Below are 24,050 nucleotides of genomic sequence, written 5' to 3'. Positions count from 1 at the left end.
TCCCGAGCGAAGTGTCTGAGGTTTGGGTTCACCACAAACCGAACTTTTAGCAAAGTTCGACTGGTTTGGCATACTCAAGACTACTACTTGCACCAAATTCTGAACTTTAGGCAGGTGCCTGGAAAGAAAAAAAAAAAAGCAAGTTGTGAACATACATTATTTGAGCATCTATGGCTCTTTTAGTATCAAACCTATAGCCCCATTTTCTACAAGCGCAATGCAAATAGTGCTTTTTAAAAAAAATTTAAGTGATCCTCCAATCCTGGACCAGCAAAGATGGCCGAACCGCTTTTCTAACTACTTGATGCACACTGTGCTTTAGTATACATCATTAGTCTAGACATTTCAGGCTGCTTCTACTGGCTAGTGCTGCTGACATGGGCAGCAGTGGTAATCAAAGCAGGTTTAGGGTCTTAGACTAACAATGCATACTAATGTACAGTGTGCATCAGGTAGTTAGAGAAGCGGTTCAGCCATCTTTGTTTGTCCAGAATCGAAAGGTAGCTTTAAATTCATGGCTCCATTGCTATAAGCTTGTACTACTAAGTTATAAATATTGCACAAATGTTCTGCACACTCTAGATCTCCAATTATGGTAAACTCATCACATCTGTCTTTTCTTTCTCATTTTTTAACCCATGTTACCATAGAGATAAAATTGATTCCATCAATTATGTTTTTTTTCTTGTAACAATTGACGCACTTCTATCTTGCGGTGAGCAGTAATAACTGTGGTGGGATAATAATGGCCATAGTGGGAGTTTTTGGTTCGTTACAGATATACTCATGATCCCTCTGCACCATATAATTATAGATGAGAGACTTCTTTGGGGGTCAGTGAGGTAGGCTACATTTATATAATTATATTTGACATGCCCAACCCCATCCCTGAATGTTAGAAGACAGCAGCAGAGGTCTTCAACGGGAGAGGAAAATGAGGGTGCATGTCATATCTCAGTGCAGAAGATAGCCCAAACACAGAGTAGGTTTGCTTTTCATAAGTGAAAGTGGCATGATTTTTGCTGTTGTATAGATTCTTATACAAAGTCCTGTGGAGTCACATGGTAACTTCATAGTTACCCTGCAACATTAGAGTCCTGCGTCGAAATCTGCCCATGGGAACATCTATCTTTACCCGTTTACTCGGGGGGTGACTCTTGGACACTTTACGCGGTTCTGTTTTGTACGGCTTCTTTCAGTTGGATCATTTGCATGTTGGTGTCAACTTTGATAGTATCAAGCCAGGGAGTTCTTTGGATGCCAGGTCTTCTTTTGCCGCTGACCATTCCAAGCATTATAGATGTTTCTAATGAATTATCCCACAATATGTAGCCGAAGTATGAGAGTCTCTGTTTTGTAATTTTGTTTTCTGATGAAAACTTTGGTTTAATGCGGTTTAGGACTGTTTTGTTCATGATCTTGGCAGTTCAAGGAATTCGTAAGAGTTTCCTCTAGCACCAAAGTTCAAAGGCATCAATCTTCCTCCGGTCTGTTTTTTTCCAGTGTCCACCTTTTGCAGCCATAAGTTGTAATTTGGAAGATGATTGTATTGACTATCCGGCATTTCATCGCAATGCTTATGTCTTTGTTTTTCCTGATCTTATCCATGCTTAACATTGAGATGCAATCTAGCGCAATTTGTCATTGTATTTCAGGTACTGATCCTCCATTGTGGTCGACTTTTGATCCGAGGAAGATGAAGTCTTGAACTGTTTCGATTCCTTCATTATTGATTGTTGATCTTTTTTTGTACCTGTTACTGTCATGATCTTAGTTTTGGGAACATCTACAAGCCTCTTAATAGATTTGATGAATCTGTGGCAGCTCCATGAGTAGGACTGAAATTCATGCCAGCTTTGAGCTGAAGTAGGTTTCAACTATACTTTATACCAGATTCTGGCATAAATTGTAGTACTAATCTAATGGGTTGCAAGCAACTATGCCCCCTAATTCTAGTCACCACCCACTTTTTCAAAAAGTGACAGGACCCAGCATAAGCCCCCCAAAAGTTGCTCTAAGATAGCGACTTTTTCATGTTAGAGTTCTAACATAAGATGTGTATTATATATGCCTCATTATATGTACTTAAACGGGTTATACAAAGATTACAAGAGACCCCCACTGCTCCCAAGAATGGGGTCCCATGCCCCCTGTTCTCCTCTTTGAGGGCTTACTGCACCACCCACACTGTGAAGGAGACTGAATGGAGCGCTGGTTGTGCAAACGTGCTGATGTTCCATTCACTTTTAATGGGACTGTGGAGACAGACAAACGGCAAGTGCTCAGGTATTTCAGTCAATTCTATTGGAAATGAATGGAGCGCTAACCACACATGCTTGGTGCTTTATTCATTCTGACATGACTGCATGGGGAGAAGTGACCACCCTAGTTATGGCAGAGTGGGACATAGGGCCCCTTTTCTCAAGATTGGTGGGGGTCTCAGTGGTGACCCCTACCAATCAGTAAGTTATTACCTATCCTGTGGATAGGGGATAACTTGTAATCTTGGTATAACCCCTTTATTCATTCATTTCTGCTAAAAAAAAAACTTGAACAAAAATGAAAAATAATCAATTGAACTGATTCAATATGGCAGTTTTTGTCTAGAATTATACAATCATAGCATTGGAAGGAACCTCCAGGGTCATCGGGTCCAACCCCCTGCTCTGTGCAGGATTCACTAAATCATCCCAGACAGATATTTGTCCAGCCTTTGTTTGAACACTTCGATTGAAGGAGAACTTACCACCTTCCGTGGTAACCTGTTCCACTCATTGATCACCCTCACTGTCAGGAAGTTTTTTTAAAATGTAATGTGTATCCTCCCTTTCAATGTCATCCCATTGCTTCTAGTCTTTCCTTGTGCAAATGAAAATAGGCTTATTCCTCTGCACCATGACAGTCCTTCAGATATTTGTAGACAGCTATTAAGTCTCTTCTCAGCATTCTTTTTTTGCAAGCTAAACATTCCCAGATCCTTTAACCGTTCTTCATAGGACATGATTTGCAGACCGTTCACCATCTTGGTAACTCTTCTCTGAAATTGCTCCAGTTTGTCTATGTCTTTTTTAAATTGGGGTGACCAGAACTGGACACAGTATTCCAGATTAGGTCTGACTAAGGAAGAGTAGAGGGAGATAATTACCTCACGTGATCTAGACTCTATGCTTCTCTTAATACATCCCAGAATTGTGTTTGCCTTTTTGGCTGCTGCATCACATTGTTGACTCATGTTTAGTCTATGATCTATTAGTATACCCAAGTCTTTTTCACATGTGCTGCTGCTTAGCCCAATTCCTCCCATTCTGTATGTGCTTTTTTCATTTTTCTCGCCCAGATGTAGGACTTTGCATTTCTCCTTGTAAATACCATTCTGTTAGTCACCACCCATTGTGCAAGCTTTTCCAGATCTTTTTGAATCCTCTCTCTCTTTTTTCTCTCTCCTCTAATGTTAGCTATCCCTCCTAGCTTTGTGTTGTCAGCAAATTTGATCAGTGTCCCCTTAATTCCCTCATCTAGAAGAAATATTGTACATGGTGACTTTTAGACAATGCACTCCAAAGTATAGGAAAATCAGATGAATTGATATGCTATTTTCAGACACATATAAGTTCAGTGCATATATAATGGTAGGCACCTGATCCCTAGGTGATCCAAAAGAGTAGCGTCCTTATGTCCCTTTCTTCTGCTTTTGGATGCAGATGGATGCCGGAGATGATATGTGCTGCTATGCATGCCAGCAAGGTCTGATGGTTAGCTGATTGGTTCCTGCAATCAATCAGCTGGCCCCATGATTTTAGAGAAAGCGCTGAGGTACTGAAGGTGTTAAGCTGAGCAGGAAAACAGAATGCCTATATGCAAGTGTGAACATATTCTTAGGCCAAAGGTACCTGACTGTATGTGAGTTATATCTGAGGAACTTGGGCGCAACTGACATTGGACAATACACGGACATCCGTCCATGTGCTGTTCAATCTACACGGATGCGCACATTGCATGTGCTTGAGAAAGTACAGGCTCATAAAATGGAAGAATCTGTCTCAAAATGGCCGCTAGATACAAAATGGAGCATTATAAAATGTAAATAAGCTTGTGTGTAGTGAAACAATAATTCAAGCAGAAATAGCTTTAGAGCATGAGATTCGGTACAATGTCTAATGATGTGCCTCTGTTCTTTTTCATGAGAAACAAGTCTGGACACAGTTCTTATCAGAAGAAACCCTCCCACGCCTCCATTCGGAGACTTGGACAAAGGAACTGACTGTACTACAGCCACCTGAATCACAAAGTGAATACAAGGGAGGACCAGGGAGGACCAGATAACGCTGGGAGAAACAGACACTTGAGAACATAACAGATATATTCTCACTACGCTGATTGCTGAACAATATATGATTCCTAATGTTTTTCTAACCCAATAAGATTAACCCCGTGACTAATGATGTATTCCTTTCCTGTACTAGAACTATACCAAGTCAATAAACGCTCAGAGTACGCACGCCTTAAGCAGAGTGAGCTGTATATCTGCCGCGGCTCAACTCTACGTATCTGTGGGAACTAATAACTATAAATTATATAGTTTTTGGCCTCCTTGATGCATCCAGGTATGAACTAATTTGGACCTCAAGACTTGAAAGGTTATGTGGCCGCGCAGCGGTCCTTAACAGTTGGCGTAGTCGGCAGGATTTACTGATTGACTCTTGTGTCACTCATCGGACGACGACATCGGACTGGGAGGACATATATCCACTGTGCCAAACCAGAGGACTGATCAACCTCACACACAGCCCGGTAAGTGTCATATTTATTATATGATGTCTGCCGTTGGTCTGTTTTGGCTCAGTTGATTGACAGACTCCTAGGTCAGTCGGATGTTTGATGTTTGACATCATAGTTGTCATCAGTAAAGAAGTTTACCTCAGGTCTTGAGTGGTCTATGACACCAGGGGACAGAATCTTTTAGGACGTTATAAATTGTATTATTGAGCATACTTCTCAGGGACTTCAGATCCCGGTTGAGAGACGGCTTCGAGGGTTTAGTTTATCGAGCATACTTCTCAGGGACTTCAGATCCCGGTTGAGAGACGACTTCGAGGTTGAGCATACTTCTCAGGGAGTGATTGAGCAAACGGCATCAGACGTGACAATTGTGATTACGTGATTGAGCATACGGCTTCGGACTCCCGGTTGAGAGACGGCTCAGAGTTTAGTTTCGGAACATGTTTAAATTAAGGTACCTGACAGTGGTCTGTTTGATCCTGTCCACTTGGTGTCATGTAGAGGAGGAAAGGAGTATGTGAAGAAAGTCAAGAAGTTATGTGAAACTGTTGGTATAGTCATTGAGCAAAAGGCTCAGGCACTTAGAGATATACTTCCCAATGTGTCATTGAGCATAGGGCTAGGCATACCCAGTTGGTAGTATGTAGAGTCAATAAGTAATGTAAAGTTGAAGTAAGATAATTGCAGTTTCAAGATAGCGATTATTCATATGCTTTGAGTTGAAGACAAAGGAAGGCAGCCCTTCTTCACCATCTGAGGGCACCGCCCCGGCCGTGTCATGGATGATGTTTTTCTCCCCTTTGCTCTGCCCCTAGATGGCCGTGTTGTTATTGGGGCCAATACCAGTCGATATATCTTGATACGTGTCTAGTATGTAGTATTCCTGGACCCTCCCGTCACCATCGCCCAGTCAGGCCACACCTTCGGTGGCCATTTCAGTGCCAGCCATGGCCCAGCGGCCATTTTAGCATCTGTTGCAATAATACCTTCAGTTACCGCTCAGACGTCATCTTAGCTCCGCAGCAGAAATGAGCTGGCTTCTCATCTCCCATCTATGTATGTTTTTACCCGGCATACCAATTCTTTGCACTGCAATGATGAGTGCCTTTTCTGAATTTTGCATAGGGATATTCAAATCCCCTGCATCGCGCCTGCAAACAGCCTTCTCCCGATTATCTGTCTGCAGTCTGTGTTTAGCACCCCCATCCCAAGTAGGTTTGTGCTTAAAACTGCCCACAAATGTAGTTGTTGCTGAAAAAAAGAAAATTAAAAATAGCTGATCTGCAATATCTAGATCACCTATTTCTCCTCCTCCCCCCTTTGAACCAGGATACTCAATTGGAAGAAGAGTAATCGGGTTCAAAGTAGTAGCAACATTGGAAAGAATGAAAAGAGCACTTTGTAGCCGGATCTGACAGGCCAGAGATAAGTGCTTGGGTTGCACTTGCGTGAGTATGCTCCGAATGACATGAGGGGGTGAGGACCACTAGGGAGGGTGTAATCCAATACCAACTCAGAAGGTTTGTCAACGATTGCCTGTACTGTTGCCACCGCACAAACACATGAGGGAGCTTCTCGAGCCATTGGATCCAGCCTCATGGTGTAGTATTCAAGTGGCCGTGGTCGTCCTCTGTGCTTTTGTGTCAACACTGTCGTCACATGGCCAGAAAGTTCAGTACAGAAAAGAGTAAAGGGTAAAGTGTAGTTGGGAATACCCAAGACTAGAGAGCTGCTTCAGGGGTAAGAGAGAAAAGAATGATTGAAAGACAGTCATAGATTGGTTGCATGAGAGAGGAAACCGAGTGGATCCATGGGCGGCAGTATGAAACAAGGCCCAGAAAGGTGCGGACTTTGGCAACGGATGTAAGTACAGGTATGGCCGGGACAGCAGCCTTTTGTTCCTATGTCAGATGTCCAGTTCCTTGGGCTAAGCACTGACCCAGGGAAACAACCTTTGTTTTGCAGAACTGGAGTTTGTCTTTAGAGGCTTTACAGACATTTTCTGCAAGAAAAATTAACAGTGAAATTGTGGCCTGTTGGCAGGCTTCCAGATCTTCAGCACACAAGACCTACATGCGGTAGGTGGCTGACTGACACCTCATCAGCACACAGCGCCTACATCACACAGCGCCGACAGCACACAGCGCCTACATGCGATAGGTGCCTGGCTGACCCTTTAGTGTCTTTTCTGGACTGGAAAAAGAGGGGTGTTTGTTGGAGCAGTTAGTTTACAAAACTCTTCTGAACCGGCACCTGAGGTCTCAACCCGTACCGATCCATCCGGTGAGAATTTGATGGATGCAGATAAGGCCTGTAAGATATCAGTGCCAATAACAGAGACATGAATTACAACAGGGCAGAATAATCTACAAACACCTATTAAGATTTGGAATGTGACATTCTTCAAGCAAATTCATTATTAATCTGATCCTGCCTGCAATGTCTCATCAAATTTGAGGAAACAAAAAACTTTTACTAGCTGCTCAAGATTCTCAACCCCTCCCATTACGTACTTTATAGTGAAATTTATATAAACTCTTCCATATAATATTGATCTCTATATATACAGTACCAATATCTGTATACACTGCTCTCTATACAATAATGCTAATCCCAAGATAAGTAGTATTTGGCATTTAGTGCTTGTACAGACAGTAGTTACCTGGTGATGTCTTTTCAATGTCTCAGTTTTCTTTATGAAGGACATTTTCTGTCTTCTCCTTTGTGTATGTGACGATTGTCTTGGTGATATTCTAAGATAAGACATCACATTATATCGACATGAAGATCGGCCTCTAGAAATACTGAGGAAACTGACTTTATGAAAAGTTAGAAAATGCCTCTGAAATATAATATCTGCCTTTCATGGGTCAGAAGGGTTGCAGAAAGCTCCCTAAGAGCAGGAGCTCTGCTGGCTTCTCCACAAGAACCTGCTTCAAAAGTTTTTTGTGAGCTGAGGACCTTCAACCCTGATCCTTGAGCTGAGGACCTTCAGTCTAGACTCCATGAGCTGAGGTTTTACAACCCTAACCCCGTGAGCTGAGGACCTTCAAAACTGATGCCATGAGCGGAGGATCTTTAACTCTGACTCCATGATCTGAGTACCTTCAGTCCTCACTCCATCGGCTGAGGACCTTCATCCTTGTTTTTGTTCTTCTGCTGTTCGAGGCCACAATCTCCATACGTAACTCACTGAAATGGAAGCTGGATACATGCACAACCAAGATGGAAGTGAGAGGAACCATGATGGACACAAATCTGTTACCATTGAAGAACCAACAAATGAAAATGTATTACCTGCTGAGGACTCTAAAAGACGGGAAGAGGAGGATGAGGAGCAGGATGACAACTGGGGTGAGACGACCACGGCGGTGACCTCTGAACGCAGTGCATCCCTGGAGGAGTTAGTTCCTAAAGGAGGACACCAGGAATTTCAGAGCAGTAGAGCCAATATTCGGACTAAGATGGGCTTGTACATGTTCTGTGTCTTGTCTGTACTCACCTTCCTCACCCCACCACTGTTCATCATGCTGCCCCAGGTTCTATGGGGGTCTGAGCTGGTGCCCTGTGGGGTTATCTGTGAGGGGCTTTATATCTCTGTTGCCTTTAAGCTGCTGTTTATCGCCCTGGGGTCTTGGGCTGTTTTCTTTCGAGAACCTCGATATGTCCTGCCACGCCTAGTAGAGTTCCGAGCCCTCCTTCTTCTGCTACTCAGCCTTTTCCTAGTCTCCTATTGGCTGTTCTATGTGGTGCAGATTCTCGGCCAGCAGGAGCGGAACTTATTGGGTGTGGTCCAGTATACGGTGTCATTGGTGGACACATTCATCTTTATCCATTACCTTACTGTAGTTCTGCTGGAGATAAGACAGCTGCAGCCCTTCTACGTCCTCAGGGTTGTACGAAGTAGTGATGGGGAGGCCCGCTGCTACACTATAGGGAGAGTCAGGTATGTTGCTTCAGAATAGAATAAATATACAATATATGGCTAAATGTATGTGAACCTCTAACCATTACACCTACATGAGATTTCTGGATATCGCATTCCAAAGCCATGGCCATTAATATGGATGTTTTCCCCTTTTGTAGCTCTAGAAGTCCCAACTCTTCTGGAAAGACTTCTTCAAGGTTTTGGGGAGTCCATGAGAATTTGCTCTACATTTGCGCCTTCATGGATGATGTTGGGGGAGAAGGCTTGGCTCACAATCTTAGTTTTAATTTATCATAAAGGTGTTGGATATTATTCACACGAGCATTTTTACGCGGCTATGTAGCCGCGTTTTCATGCCCGGCTGAAGAACGCGACCATCTGAGGCATTGGATTCCAATGCATTCATTCACATGGGAGTTTTGCGCCACTAACAACCGCCTGGCATGAAAAAATAGAACATTTTTATCATGTTATCCCAGACAGGTGATGATTTTGATTGATGTGTTTGACCCCATTCAAAACAATGGGGTTCATATTCGTGCAAGATTTGTGTGTCTCCAAACGCACAAATCTCCCGCGATTTTATCAGCCATTTGAAAGTGGCCTAACGCTTTGGAAAGCATTCTTACTTTGCAACTTTTTTTCCACACCTGCCTAAAACATTTGCACAGCACTGTATATAGAGATCTTTATTTATTGGTTGTGTATCTGGAGTGTGTAGTAGATATTAGTAACTGGTGTGTCACGTGTGCTCAGTCTACAGAGATCCGCACTGTTCATCTTAGAGAATTACTATAAAGATTTTCCAGCTTTTACCCCAAGTCTTCATACCAAGAAACAAGAGCAGAGCCTTGATGGCAAAGGCTTCGAAGACAGCAACATGAGCCAATCGCAGATTCTGATCCCATCATCAACCAATTACAAGGACAGATACTATGCAGATATTGAAATGGAACACAAGATACGCAGACGACGTGCCAGGTTGGTGGTTACTGTACACAGGTCTTTCTCTGAGGTTCAGCGCATGGACAATAGGATAAAGTCTGGACAAGCGATAGATGCCAGAGAGGCCGCACAGAGCATCTTCCCTCTTATTGCCCAAAGCCTGCAGCGCTACCTCTGCTTAACGCAGCAGACTCACCTGTACAGCATGGAGAGTATAATAAAGCATCTCACACTGTGCCTCGTGCACAACATGTCCCCACAGGCCTTTCTGGAGCAGTATCTGCGCCCTGGGACCCAATGTGAATACTCTGGAGCCCAGCCAGCTCTGTGGACATTAGTGAGCGAAGAATCAGTCACACGAAGCCTGAAGTCCAACCTGACATTCTGCTCCGCAGTTCTGACACCCAACTGGTGGTGAGTGTGAGTGCGATTCCCAGCCTGACACTCACTGAGAACTTCATCCCACCAAACTCTCATCGCTTCTTAGTGCAATTGTATCCTCAGGTGCTGGACACCAGCACCATATCTCCAGCATAAAGTCTGCGGCCATGTGTGATGCAGATATTGACTGGGGATAAAAGTGTTTTTTCTCCTTCTGCATGAGACTTTACTTGCTTGTGATGTGGATGCGCAGACTGTGGAGTTTGAAAGAAAGTGTGAAGAAAGACGCAATCAGCCAGTATCAAAGGGGTGGAGCTAGATGATGTAAAAGTACATAATGGGAGGGGTTGAGAATCTTGAGCAGCTAGTAAAAGTTTTTTGTTTCCTCAAATTTGATGAGACATTGCAGGCAGGATCAGATTAATAATGAATTTGCTTGAAGAATGTCACATTCCAAATCTTAATAGGTGTTTGTAGATTATTCTGCCCTGTTGTAATTCATGTCTTTGTTATTGGCACTGATATCTTACAGGCCTTATCTGCATCCATCAAATTCTCACCGGATGGATCGGTACGGGTTGAGACCTCAGGTGCTGGTTCAGAAGAGTTTTGTAAACTAACTGCTCCAACAAACACCCCTCTTTTTCCAGTCCAGAAAAGACACTAAAGGGTCAGCCAGGCACCTATCGCATGTAGGCGCTGTGTGCTGTCGGCGCTGTGTGATGTAGGCGCTGTGTGCTGATGAGGTGTCAGTCAGCCACCTACCGCATGTAGGTCTTGTGTGCTGATGATCTGGAAGCCTGCCAACATGCCACAATTTCACTGTTAATTTTTCTTGCAGAAAATGTCTGTAAAGCCTCTAAAGACAAACTCCAGTTCTGCAAAACAAAGGTTGTTTCCCTGGGTCATTGCTTAGCCCAAGGAACTGGACATCTGACATAGGAACAAAAGGCTGCTGTCCCGGCCATACCTGTACTTACATCCGTTGCCAAAGTCCGCACCTTTCTGGGCCTTGTTTCATACTGCCGCCCATGGATCCACTCGGTTTCCTCTCTCATGCAACCACTCTATGACTGTCTTTCAATCATTCTTTTCTCTCTTACCCCTGAAGCAGCTCTCTAGTCTTGGGTATTCCCAACTACACTTTACCCTTTACTCTTTTCTGTACTGAACTTTCTGGCCATGTGACGACAGTGTTGACACAAAAGCACAGAGGACGACCACGGCCACTTGAATACTACTCCATGAGGCTGGATCCAATGGCTCGGGGAGCTCCCTCATGTGTTTGTGCGGTGGCAACAGTACAGGCAATGGTTGACAAATCTTCTGAGTTGGTATTGGACTACACCCTCCCTAGTGGTCCTCACCCCTCATGTCATTCGGAGCATACTCACGCAAGTGCAACCTAAGCACTTATCTCTGGCCTGTCAGATCCGGCTACAAAGTGCTCTTTTCATTCTTTCCAATGTTGCTACTACTTTGAACCCGATTACTCTTCTTCCAATTGAGTATCCTGGTTCAAAGGGGGGAGGAGGAGAAATAGGTGATCTAGATATTGCAGATCAGCTATTTTTAATTTTTTTTTTTCCCAACAAGATTCTGATCTATTTGAAATAGAATATCAGCATAATTGTCTAGCAGTGATGCAACAAGAAAATTTAAGTTTTAAGAGGTTACTGAAACCCCTGTTAACAATGCATATTTTGAGTTGTTTTTTATAGATGGTCCCAGGGTGAGGATGGACGACTCCACACTGGATATGCAGTGATCACACAACAAGATGTCCTAAAAGCAGAATGCCTCCGCATGTCTCAGTACAAGAAGCAGAACTGAAGGCCCTCACTGAGGCGTGTAAAGTGGCAGAAGGTAAGACGGCAAACATTTACACTGACTCCCGGTATGCATTTGGCATAGCTCATGATTACGGCCCAATATGGAAGGCCAGACAGTTTTTTACCTCAGCGGGACAGCCAATTAAGAATGGTGCCGCGGTGCAGAGTCTCATGGAAGCCCTACTACTACCTGACAAAGTGGAAAGCTCACACAGACCACACAGCAAAGGCAGCGGCCCTCAGGCCGTGGAAGAAAAGAAGAATTTGACAAAAATCTTGGACATTGATAAAAACTTTGGACTTTGATAAAAACTTTGGACTTTGATAAAAACTTTGGACTTTGATAAAAACTTTGGACTTTGATATGCTAAAGACTTTACAGTTACAAGCCAGCAATGAAGAAAAAAGACAAATGGACTAAATATGGGAGCAACAGAACAGGGCGGCGTATGGCAGACAGTCAACAGAACTTGCCTACCACAGTCCCTGTGCCCTGTGATGGCCCAGCTGACGCACAGAAAGACGCACCTCTCAAAGCAGCAATGATTTCGGCGCTTGAACGAGGATGGGTGGCTCCTGGGTTTTCTGTAGCTGCTGCATCATTTGTCCAATTTTGCATGATCTTTGCCGTAAGCAGCAGGGCAGAAGTAAATTTGCCACATAACACTTGCCTAGACCATTCTACCCATTTCAGGGATTGCAAATTGGCTACACTCAGCTCCCACTTGTTGGGAAGTAGGAATATGTGCTTGTTGTTGTTGATGTTTTTCTGGTTGGAGACCTACTCTGTTACCAAAGTAAATAAGCAGGTAACCGCACAGAAGCTCATGAATGAGATAATCTGCAGATATGGGGCACCGGAAGTGATTGAGTCAAACAAAGGTACACACGTCACAGGTGAAATAATGCAACACATCATGTCTGCTCTGGGTATATCCCAGGCTTTTCACACACTCTACCATCCACGGAGTAGTGGGAAAGTAAATCCAAAAGGCAATGGAGGAAACGGGCAAATCTTGAATTGAGTGTCTTCCATTAGTTTTTCTTTTTCTACGGAGGGTACATGCCACAGTGGCCGAGTTTGGGAAATGATTCTCTTGTTAATTTTGTCATAGGTCTCTCCAAGGAATTGTCAATAACGCATTCTGCAGTCTCTGCTTTTCTCCCAGGTCCTACAGACGAGCGTCACACACCTTTAACTGCTGTACACTAGCCCCCTGTTTTAAATTAATACAATCAAATGTACAATAAGACTACACTGAGGGTGAGAATCCAACACCGCATCGTGCTAAGAGAGAAATTGACGATCCAGGTGGCAGGTTTGATCCACATGTATATATATAGATGCAATAGGAGTGCCAAGGGGGGTGCCAGATGAGTTCAAGGCCAGACCCCAGGCAATGGCTGTATGCCTATAATACAATAGAGCGATTTACCCCCATATGGAGCTGTCTCAGCAGAAGCAGGGGTGACCACTCTAGTCTCCCAGCCATTAGAATAGAGTAGCATGTGTGTTGTAGATCCCTTCTGTGTCCATCAGGTCTTCATGTTTAGTTAGTTAGGATTAGTCGTCGGGGAAGGGATTAGCCCTTGCACAGCTGACCAACAATGATAGGTAGGGCATAGATCATAAGCTAGAGATAGGGAAAGCAAACTTTACCCCGCCGTGTAGAAGTCATAAAGTATCGTTTATTTTGAAACAGTTCCTAGGGGGGATTGAGAAAGTACAGGCTCATAAAATGGAAGAATCTGTCTCAAAATGGCCGCTAGATACAAAATGGAGCATTATAAGATGTAAATAAGCTTGTGTGTAGTGAAACAATAATTCAAGCAGAAATAGCTTTAGAGCATGAGATTCGGTACAATGTCTAATGATGTGCCTCTGTTCTTTTTCATGAGAAACAAGTCTGGATACAGTTCTTATCAGAAGAAACCCTCCCACGCCTCCATTCGGAGACTTGGACAAAGGAACTGACTGTACTACAGCCACCTGAATCACAAAGTGAATACAAGGGAGGACCAGATAACGCTGGGAGAAACAGACACTTGAGAACATAACAGATATATTCTCACTACGCTGATTGCTGAACAATATATGATATTTAATGTTTTTCTAACCCAATAAGATTAACCCCGTGACTAATGACGTATTCCTTTCCTGTATTAGAACTATACCAAGTCAATAAACGCTCAGAGTACACACGCCTTAAGCAGAGTGAGCTGTATATCTGCCGCGGCTCAACTCTACGTATCTGTGGGAACTAATAACTATAAATTATATAGTTTTTGGCCTCCTTGATGCATCCAGGTACGAACTAATTTAGACCTCAAGACTTGAAAGGTTATGTGGCCGCGCAGCGGTCCTTAACATGCTAGTCTCATCCGGGAAAAGACACAAAAATAGGACAAGCCACCAATTTTTTCACACAGGCTATAGTGGGATTATGTGCTGTTCGTAAAATACACAGACAGCACACGGCCATAAAATATGGCCGCGTGTCTTTGGACTAACGATGTATAAAGTTATAAAACAATGTGTCACTAATTGATTGAATTATTTCCAAATTTTTGTCACTCTAGAATGAAATTACCATAAAAGAAAAATAAATGAAAAAACAAACAAGCAATCATATTTATTTCTAATTACTCCTGAGGAAGAATAAGCCATAGTCTATGGTGACGTGGGAGTAAAGGGCCCACTTTCCCTACACAATATAATCAAGCAAAAGGATTAATTTTGAAACTCCCATCCATGAACTGATTACTGAGTTGTAATCAAGAATGGACGGCATAAGAATTGTCCTGAAACATATAGAGAATATTTTCTAGTTATTTCACATAATCTTGGCATCACATGAAATATGAATCAACATTTACAATTATGCTGATTGTTATCCTGCACTGTTATGCATCCATTTACATACTATATGTAATGAGTGCCCCGTCGTTATGCAAAATCTTAGACTGAAACTTTGTTCTTGCAATTATAGTAATTGAGTGCAAATAATTAAACCCTCTTCTGCCATAAAGAGAAGAAAATTGCTGTTGATTAATATCCCAGTTAGATCAATAATTTGAGTTATATCCCTGGCAGCATCATTCACGTCATGGTGACTGGTCCCTGCAGAATATTATTGAGCTACTAGATTTATGGTAAGGGGATATAGTGGATGGTGAGTCACATATCAATGTCTTGCAATCGTAAGGTCAGAACTAACTGCGTACATTTGTTCTAGTAAAGCAGCTTGTAAGCTATAATATAACTAATTCCTAAGGACTATATGTGTGGTCAACATTATTGGCACTCCTGAATATTAAGGAAACTCTGTCAGCTACTTTGAGCCCTATAAGGTAAGTTTATGGGGTAAAAGTAGCTGATTCGCTGAGTCTGGGTATGTACGTTTTAGGCCTCATTCGCACAGGCAATGTGTTTTTACGCTGGTTGCATCACGACCGAAAATCGCTGAAGAGTAGCCGTGATTGAGTCCCGATATTAATTAGCGTTTTCTCATCCATTCACACGGGCGTATCGTGTGAAAAATACGCAGCGGCACAGAATTCCGTAGGTCAGCAGAAATCCTCGGAATGACTTCTAATGCTTAAATAGAGCCATCTGTCTTCTTTTCCGAGAGCCGGATGCAGGTAAACACCCTCCCCCTCCCTTTCTTTCAGCTCCCGTAGGAGTCTATGCGAGTTTCCAGCATTTTTCGTTAAGACCTATCTCTTGATGCAGCGCTTTCGCTTTGCAATTTTTTTCATGCACCCGAAAATCGCCCACGTGAATGAATACATTGGAACCCAAAGCTAGGATTTTTTGCCTACATTTTATCGCAGTTAAATAGCCGCTGTGGGAGTGCAGTACACAGAAGGGCCTGTAGAGGGCTGCAAACAGGACGTCTGGTACTGCAGAGAAAGGGTTACCACCTGTGGGTGAAGCAGGGACTAGATAGAAGCTCAGTTTCTAACAGACTCATAGGAGGAAGTTACAGCTTAGCAGAACCAAGTTTGGACCAGTGGAGGAGGAGTGATGCTATGTCAGGCACTTGGAGTCTGAGGTCTGGTGTGGACCAGTTTGAGACCCTGTGGGTGGTAAACCCTGGACTTTGTACATCAATAGAGATGAGTGAACGTACTCGGTAAGGCCGATTTCGCAATTGAGCACCACGATTTTCGAGTACTTCAGTACTCAGAGGCGTCACTCCCTCTCCCCCCCCCACTCCCCTCTGCAACCCCCCGCTCACCCACAGCGCCCCCGAGTACTTTTCACCCGAGTAGTGAAGTACTCGAAAATCGCGGTGCTCGATTGCGAAATCGGCCTCACCGAGTACGTTCGCTCATCTCTATACATCAGCTGTATGATATGCTGAATACGTTTGCCATGCTATATTTGCTCTGGAATAAAACAGGTAGGTGCCAGATTTAACGAAAGTCAAGTCTCCTGAGCCATTTTTTACACATGTGGTAGCCGTGCACGCACCAAGACCTCGGCAATCCAGAGGCTAGTTAACCTTAGCTTTCCACACCGCATAAAAACGCTCCTGTGAATAAGGCCTTATACTTACTATCCCCGCCGTTCCCCCTGTTATCATTGCTCAAACCCACCGCTGCAGTGCATTGAGGTTTGCAGATGCATAGAATGCGATGACTACTTAGCAAGCGCCATAGGGGAATGAAAGGGAAGTAAGTATAAAACTAATATCGCCCAACTCAACACGTCAGCTACTTTTGAGCCTGTAAGCTTAGTTTATAGGGCTCAAAGTGGCTGACACAGTCCCTTTAAGCACACCATATGCAATATCTCCTGAAATAAACTATATAATGAAACAGCTTGGATATACAGTTGCCATCAAAATTATTCAACCCTTTTTACAAATTAGGTTTATTTGCCAAATTGACAAACTTTCAGCTCTTTGCAAAAAACAATCAGTTGCTTTTATAATGTCTTTCTTTAAGCAGTGGGGCCCTCTTGGCCTTTACATGTAGACCCTTGTTTCCTTCAGTGTGCAGCGCATGGTACAGGCTGAAACCACCACTCAGATGTCTCCAGCTCAGACTAAAGTTCTCTGGATGTTGTATATGGTCTCTTTGCAACATTTCAAACCAACTTTCTTGGGGTTTCTTATCAATTTTTCCGTTTTCCACCATATCTTAGAAAGTTCAGACTGTCCCATGAGTAGTAAACCTCTTAGTAAGCTTACAAACTGTTGAGGCTGGGATACTTTAGAGATAGTCTTAGGCCCCCTGTCCACGACCGTGAATTTTCCGTCGGTAAATTGCCGACAAATCACGCAGGCTAAAGCTTTCCATAGCGTTGCTATGGAAAGCGCCGGCCCCCTGTCCACGAGCGGAGAATCATTGCGATTCTCCGCTCGCAGCTGGCATGCTGCGAATTGCCCCGATTCTCCGCGGTAAGCCTATCTGTTAGATAGGCTGACCTGCGGCGAACCGTGTGCCGGCTCCTGCGGCGGAGATTCGCCGTGGGATACTGCAACGCCCGTTGACAGGGGGCCTTATCCTCTTTAATGCTACTTTTAGACAAGCCGATTTATCGTTTGAATGAGTGAATGATAACAGAGTTCGTTCGTTCACTCGTGCAGCCTGTTAAGGGAGGCAGATACATTATTGTTCATTCAAATGAGAAATCTTTTGAGAATCGTCTTTCACATTCGATGTATAAGTGAATGAGAACAACTAAATGAACGCAGTTTAAATTGAATAAGTGAACAAGCCAGTGAGGATTTTTATGCCTCCATAAAATGAACGGCCAGCGAACAATAATCGCTTAAGCAAACGATGAATAATTATTATTCATCATTCAGTCATTGGCTGCATTTAGAGAGAAAGATTATCCTTCACTTTCGCTCTTTTGAAGTATTTTTTTTAAACGATAAGCTGTCTGTTTGAATGCAACCTTATGCTGGCTTCACACGGGTGATAAAATCTCACACAAATATGAACTCCATTCTTTTAAACGGGGTCATACATATGAGCGTTTTTTTACCCTACCCGGCATGGCATTGCGATGTGAAGCTATGTGGGAAACAAATCGCTGGCCCCATTGAAAGCAATGGGAGAAACTCCGCGATCCTCTGCTGCGGCTGTGACAGCCGTGCCAGAGGATCCCTGTATCCCTGAAGTGATGCTAGGCTGTTTTCCCATGAAAACACCTTGCATGCATGGGGATTTCAGATGAATGGCGAGCGCAATATGGGGTCGGGAGTCATGGCTCCATATCGCGCTTGCCCACGTGAAGTTAGCCTTAGACTGCTTGTGCTTGGTGATAACATTGCTGGCCTGCTCAGACACCTCTTTTCTTTGTCATTGTGAACTTTGGCAAATGTTACATAGACAAACAAGAATCCTTCTGGGAAAATGTTCTATGAACATCTCAAACCAAACTAGAGCTCTTTGACAATACATACAAGTGTTATGTTTATAGATAATTAAATGAATCCTATAAAGAACAGTGCACCCTACCTACAGTTACACATGGTGGAGGATCCATAATGTTGTGGGGCTGCTTTGCCGCCTCCAACAATTGAGGCCTTGATTGTGTTACAGGAACAAAGAAATTAGAGGATTATCAGAGCATCTTAAAGTGAAATGTGTTCTTGAGTGTAAGAAAATGACGTTTGAGTCGAAGAAAAACAGATATTCGCATTTTGACTTTCTCTTAAAAAAAAAAAAAAAAGGTAAAGGTGGTAGAATCGCTGAAGGAGAAACATCACCTAGTTCGAGAGTGCTTCAAACCCCAAGAGGAAGGTGTTGATATTTATTATACTCATGAAATAAGAGTACGTAAGTCAATCTGAGGTTATTAAACATCACCCGCCTGACGAAGGTTTTTTTGTTGCATCTTCTGGTGCATGCTACTCACAACACATTTCTAGGCTACATCAAAAGGATTTGTAGCCAAGAACATGTATCTGTTGATGTACCCACAGGTTTTCCAAGAGTAAAATCTATGTCAAAAGTGTCCTTTTTGGGGGGTTGTTAAACAAATTTATCTTTACTAAGGTTATAAATTAGCTAAGAACATGCAAGAGAAGATATAAGTGCTGAAAGCAAAGCCCTCAGTTCAGCCCCATTGATGGATCTCCTATTGAGACTTAGACTGCAATGTCTATATACGGCAACATGTAGAAGCTGTAGAAGACAAATGGTGCCAAGTTTTTAATTAAATCACATCGCAAAAATGATTCCCAGGCCAAAATACATGCATTAAAGTAAAAATATATTGCCCCCCTCAAAGATATTCATAGTCTTTAATTGGTTCTCTGACTCCGACTCCCCACTTTAAATAAAAATTACCAGCCCTATTGACTATCTTTTGTCTTTCTATACTGCTTTATGTAGTTTCTATTATACTGATAATGCCTTTTTGGCTTTGTTCTGGTGCTCATTGTGAGAGTCTTTGAACTTTCCTCTGCAATTCGATATCTTCATGTCTTTGTCTTACACCACCGGGATCAAAAATGCCAAAGAAACAAAGAAGAATGTAGTGTCTGTTGAGAATCTTATATCTTCCTACAGAAATACTTCATAATTAACTGACCATAGGAGCTGAACTTTAAAGGGGTTGGACCAGAATTACAAGTATTCCCTATCCACAGCATAGGGAATAACTTACTGAAAGGTTGAGGTCTCACCACTGAGACCCATACCCATCAGCAAGTTATTCCCTATCCTGTAGATAGGGGATAACTTTTAATTCTGGTCCAACCCCTTTAATGATAATCATCATACATACTATACTAGAACAATCGCTTACAGTACAGCACAGCCCAGTCACCGAGATCAGTAACAAAGTATATGTGCAGCAATTCTCATGACTATGCTTGCCACTATGGAAATGATCATTTTCACTGTTGAAATTTACCATATTTCCCTATCGTGAAATATATTAGAATGTGCTCAGATTGGGAATTGAAAATCTGAGGTTATCTTTTGACTAAATGGTTAGATTGTTCCATAGACGCATAGTGAGCGAGTAGTAGTACGAAGATGACCAGATTTTCTCATGTACCGTTTCACAGTCTGAAAGGATAGCCACCAATTTCTCATTAACCATAATCCATGCCAATATTGTTTTACTAAATCAACACGAACTGATGTTTTCCTCCATGAGCGAGCGATTGCTGTATGTACAGCTAGAAAACAAAAGGATATCCACTTATGAGTGTGTTTGGGGATGTTAGAAATACGTTTGCCCAGTAAAGCTTCCCAGGACGATTTTTGTAACAAAATGTTAATAATGGAATATATAAGGGTGTATACCTGAATCCAGAACCTGTGGAGCCTAGGGCAGTTCCACCAGATATGTAGAAAGGTTCCCTCCCTTCCGCATCCCCTAAAACATAGACCTGACATCCCTGAAAAACATGCTGGAGATTCTTTTAGGAACAAGGTACCAACGCATGAGAAGTTTATAACCCGCTTCGGTAATTGATTTGTTAATAGAAAGTTTTGCAGTTGATATTGCGATTTTATGCCACTCTGAAATTAGCAATTCCTCACATAGTTCCCCTTCCCATCTCCTCACATAAGGGAGTTTGACCTTGGGAGTTATGAAGTTGGAGTACAATTTGGCAATTTTTCCAGGGCCCCTGGCATTCGTGTTACAAAGGCTTTCGAAGATAGTTAATTCAGCCAGATTTTGCCTATTTTCGGTAAGGGCCAATACATAATGCTTAATTTGCTGTAGACAGAAAATCTATGCATTTGGAATGGAATGAACAGCATGAAAGAACTCAAAGTGTCTGAAGACTAATCTATCCATAAAATCAATTATTCTGGTGAGATCTCTGGCTATCCACCATCCAAAGTCGGTTTTGTTTATACCAGGATTACCAAATATATGGGACATAGGAAAGTGTTTAGATGTTAGGCTATATCTATTTGATTTTATAATCTATCCCAGAGAGCCAGGGAGGAAGACAGCTCCGGGTTCAGGATTGCTGTTTTGTATTCCTTTCTATGGCAAAATATGCCTTCCAATGAATTGGGGAAAACTGCCTGTTTCTCGATAGATATCCATTGAGGTTAACTGTGCTAGTTGAGCTGTGTGGTAATTATTAGTGATATTAGGGACCCGCAAGCCTCCTGCACTTCGAGGTGCATATAGGGTAGACTGTTGGATACACCTGGTTTGTTCAACCAGATGAAGGTCAATAATTTAGATTGTAAATGTTTCAAGTCTGCTGCTGGGATGGGAATGGGCAAAGCACAGAAAAGATATAGGATTTTTGGAAGCCATGTCATTTTAATGACAGATTCTGGTTTTGAGCGTGGCCAATGAAACTGCGTACCTCATTGAACTGCACTTCGTATGACTAAGGTGGCTCGCAGGTGGTCATGTGCAGTACAGTTTTCTTTGTATTGCCCACGATGTCGCTTAGCAATGACGCGGATATCCGCAGCCCATACGCCGGGTCAGGCGGCCGTCCACATGGATTCCACGTCACAATATAGCATGTGTTGGGTCCGTATGGCGCTAGAACACCAAGCCATGCATGGACACTTGGCGGCATTCACACTGAAATGCAAAAGCATACACAATACTAATGCTGAGACAGACTATACCACTCCAGGCAATAAAAGATGTAGAATCATGTCCCTTACTAATTAGCAAGATGGTAAAACCCCTGCCTAAGTGCAGAGTAAGTGTCCTGATAAGGACAGCCCCACCTTCTTCACCTAGGACCTGACTATCCCTAAGAAGGCACCTCGGCAGATGCACTAAACACCACAAAGCAACTGTAAAAAATGAACAAAGTAAAAGGAGAGAAAACTAGCAATTAACTAAATGTAGATTGCTTTCACCCTGGGTAGAGGCTCCAACCAGCTCCAAGTACTACCTCCAACTTGAACTGACAAACGACCAAAACATTCACCTTGCATACCTGCACACATAACCAGATGGAATAGCTATAGAATGTGCAAGGTACAGTACTTAAGCCCAAAATCCCACCAACAAGGGTCCTTATTGTCTCGTAGGTCCCTACTCTAACGAAACAACTTCCACATGAATCTTGCCTGCATGCGGGGGGATCGTCCCAATAGGGACGGCCCCACACTGGAACCTGAGGACCTAGCTTGCCCTAGATGGCAAACAATTAGAGATGAGCGAGCATACTCGCTAAGGACAATTGCTCGATCGAGCATTGTCCTTAGCGAGTATCTCCCTGCTCGGCAGAGAAGGTCCGGCTGCCGGCACGGGTGACAGGTGAGTTGCAGCCATGAGCAAGGGGGGGGAGAGAGAGATCTCCCCTCCGTTCCTCCCTGCTCTCCCCCGCCGCTTCCCGCCCCCCACTGGCCCCTGAATCTTTGCTCCTGAGCGGGCAGGTACTCGCTAAGGGCAATGCTCGATCAAGCAATTGCCCTTAGCGAGTATGCTCGCTCACCTCTACAAACAATCCATACAGAACAGAACACAGTTCACTCCAACTCACAAGGGAATGCATAACACAGAACAGGACTGTTCACACCACATGTTCGGCCACCTGCAAATTTTATTTATTAAGAAAAGTGATTATATGTGATTATAATAGTGTATTATATAATGTATGACCAGTTGCTCACACAAAGTGAAATTGGATCATTGTTAAATGTCTAATAGAGAAAATAGGAAAATGATATCCCATTCACAGGTGATGGCAGTGTTGTTCGCAGACATTTTTGTTCCTTTGTTTTGCATAATAAGATCATACACATTGAATTTGTTTGTTTTTAATTTGTTTAAAATTTGCAGTAAATTAAAATATTTTTTTTTTCAAATAAAAATACAGCAATTATCTGCATGTCATCTGCAGTAGCCTCAGGCAGCTCTCACATAGCCCGCTTTTTACAACGTTTAACGTAGTGTTTCAAATGTTGCGTTAAGTGCTGTAAAACGCTCCCATTGCTTTTAATGGGACATCGCAGACTAGCGTTAGAAACGCCATGATTTTTGAGCGCTGTCTGCTCTCTTTTCATGCGTCCCCGCTTGTCTTCTGCATCCATACTGGGTATGGAGAACAGAGCTGGACCGCTCTGTTCTTCATACTCAGCCTGTCATCAGGGAGCAGGATACAGCTAAAACAATAGTATCAGCTGTATCCCGCTGTGAATTCCTGATAAGGCTGATCATTGTCTTTTAGCATGCTAAAAGACTACGATGAGCGACGGGGTAACGAAAACTGCACGATGTAAGTGTAGTTACACACAACAATTATCGCTCAAAAGACATTGTGTCTAAATGGGCCTTTACTTGGATTCATGTATATATTATTTAAATACCAAACTAATAAAAACTAAACTGCAGTGAAGGACTTGTCATGTGTAAATTACATTTGCAGAAGGCCAGATTCACACAAGTGTATGCATACTAACGCGTGCATTTGCCCTGCATTTTTTGCTGAATGGGCGTTGCGTATTTCCATATGCAAGAGTTTGTTTTTTTTTACTGTACCTTTTGCACTTGCACAAAAGCAGGTTCAATTCTCTCAGCCTTTGAAATGGCCAATCAGCTTAATGAGTTCAATATGTGTTCTTTCCCTGTGCAAATGTGCAGGAAAATAAAGCATGCTGCAAATTTTTTTTTTTTTGTGTAACCAAAATGTGATGGCAGAATATGCACATCTGAACAAACCTACTGAAATCAATGGGTTCTCTTCACTGCATATTGCGCAGGCAAATACGCATGTGTGAATCTGGCCTAGGGGTAATTTGTTAAATGCAAAAAAACTAAACACACACACGCTTGAAATAGCCTGCTGTATTTGCATTAAAGAGAACCTGCCATCACCTTGGAGCTCCATAAATTACATTATGGGGCTCAGGCTGCATCCGAACGGGCTACAAAATCTCACTACAAAACATTGTTCATGTGAAAGAACTAGAGATGAGCGAGCATACTCGCTAAGGGCAATTACTCAATTGAGCATTGCCCTTAGCGAGTACCTGCCCGCTTGGAAGAAAAGATTCGGCTGCCGGCGGCGGGCGGGGAGCTGCAGGGGAGAGCGGGGACGAACGGAGATGAGATCTCTCTCCCCCTCTCTTCCCACCTCCCCCCTGCTTACCGCCGCGGCAGCCGAACCTTTTCTTCCGAGCGGAGAGATACTCGCTAAGGACAATGCTCGATCGAGTAATTGTCCTTAGCGAGTATGCTCGCTCATCTCTAGAAAGAACCCATTGGAAACCATGGG

The 24,050-nt window shown here is 43.1% G+C and overlaps 1 pseudogene; it reads left to right on the top strand.

The window, feature by feature from the left end:
* Positions 1 to 7,710: 7,710 nt before the first annotated feature.
* Positions 7,711 to 10,194, top strand: LOC136626928 (vang-like protein 1; annotated as a pseudogene).
* The last annotated feature ends 13,856 nt before the right edge of the window (positions 10,195 to 24,050 follow it).

Source organism: Eleutherodactylus coqui, chromosome 5 (assembly GCF_035609145.1).
Source record: "Eleutherodactylus coqui strain aEleCoq1 chromosome 5, aEleCoq1.hap1, whole genome shotgun sequence".
NCBI classification, from domain to species: Eukaryota; Metazoa; Chordata; class Amphibia; order Anura; family Eleutherodactylidae; genus Eleutherodactylus; species Eleutherodactylus coqui.
Note: the sequence above shows the minus strand (reverse complement) of the source record. Positions and strands in the feature narration are given on the sequence as shown.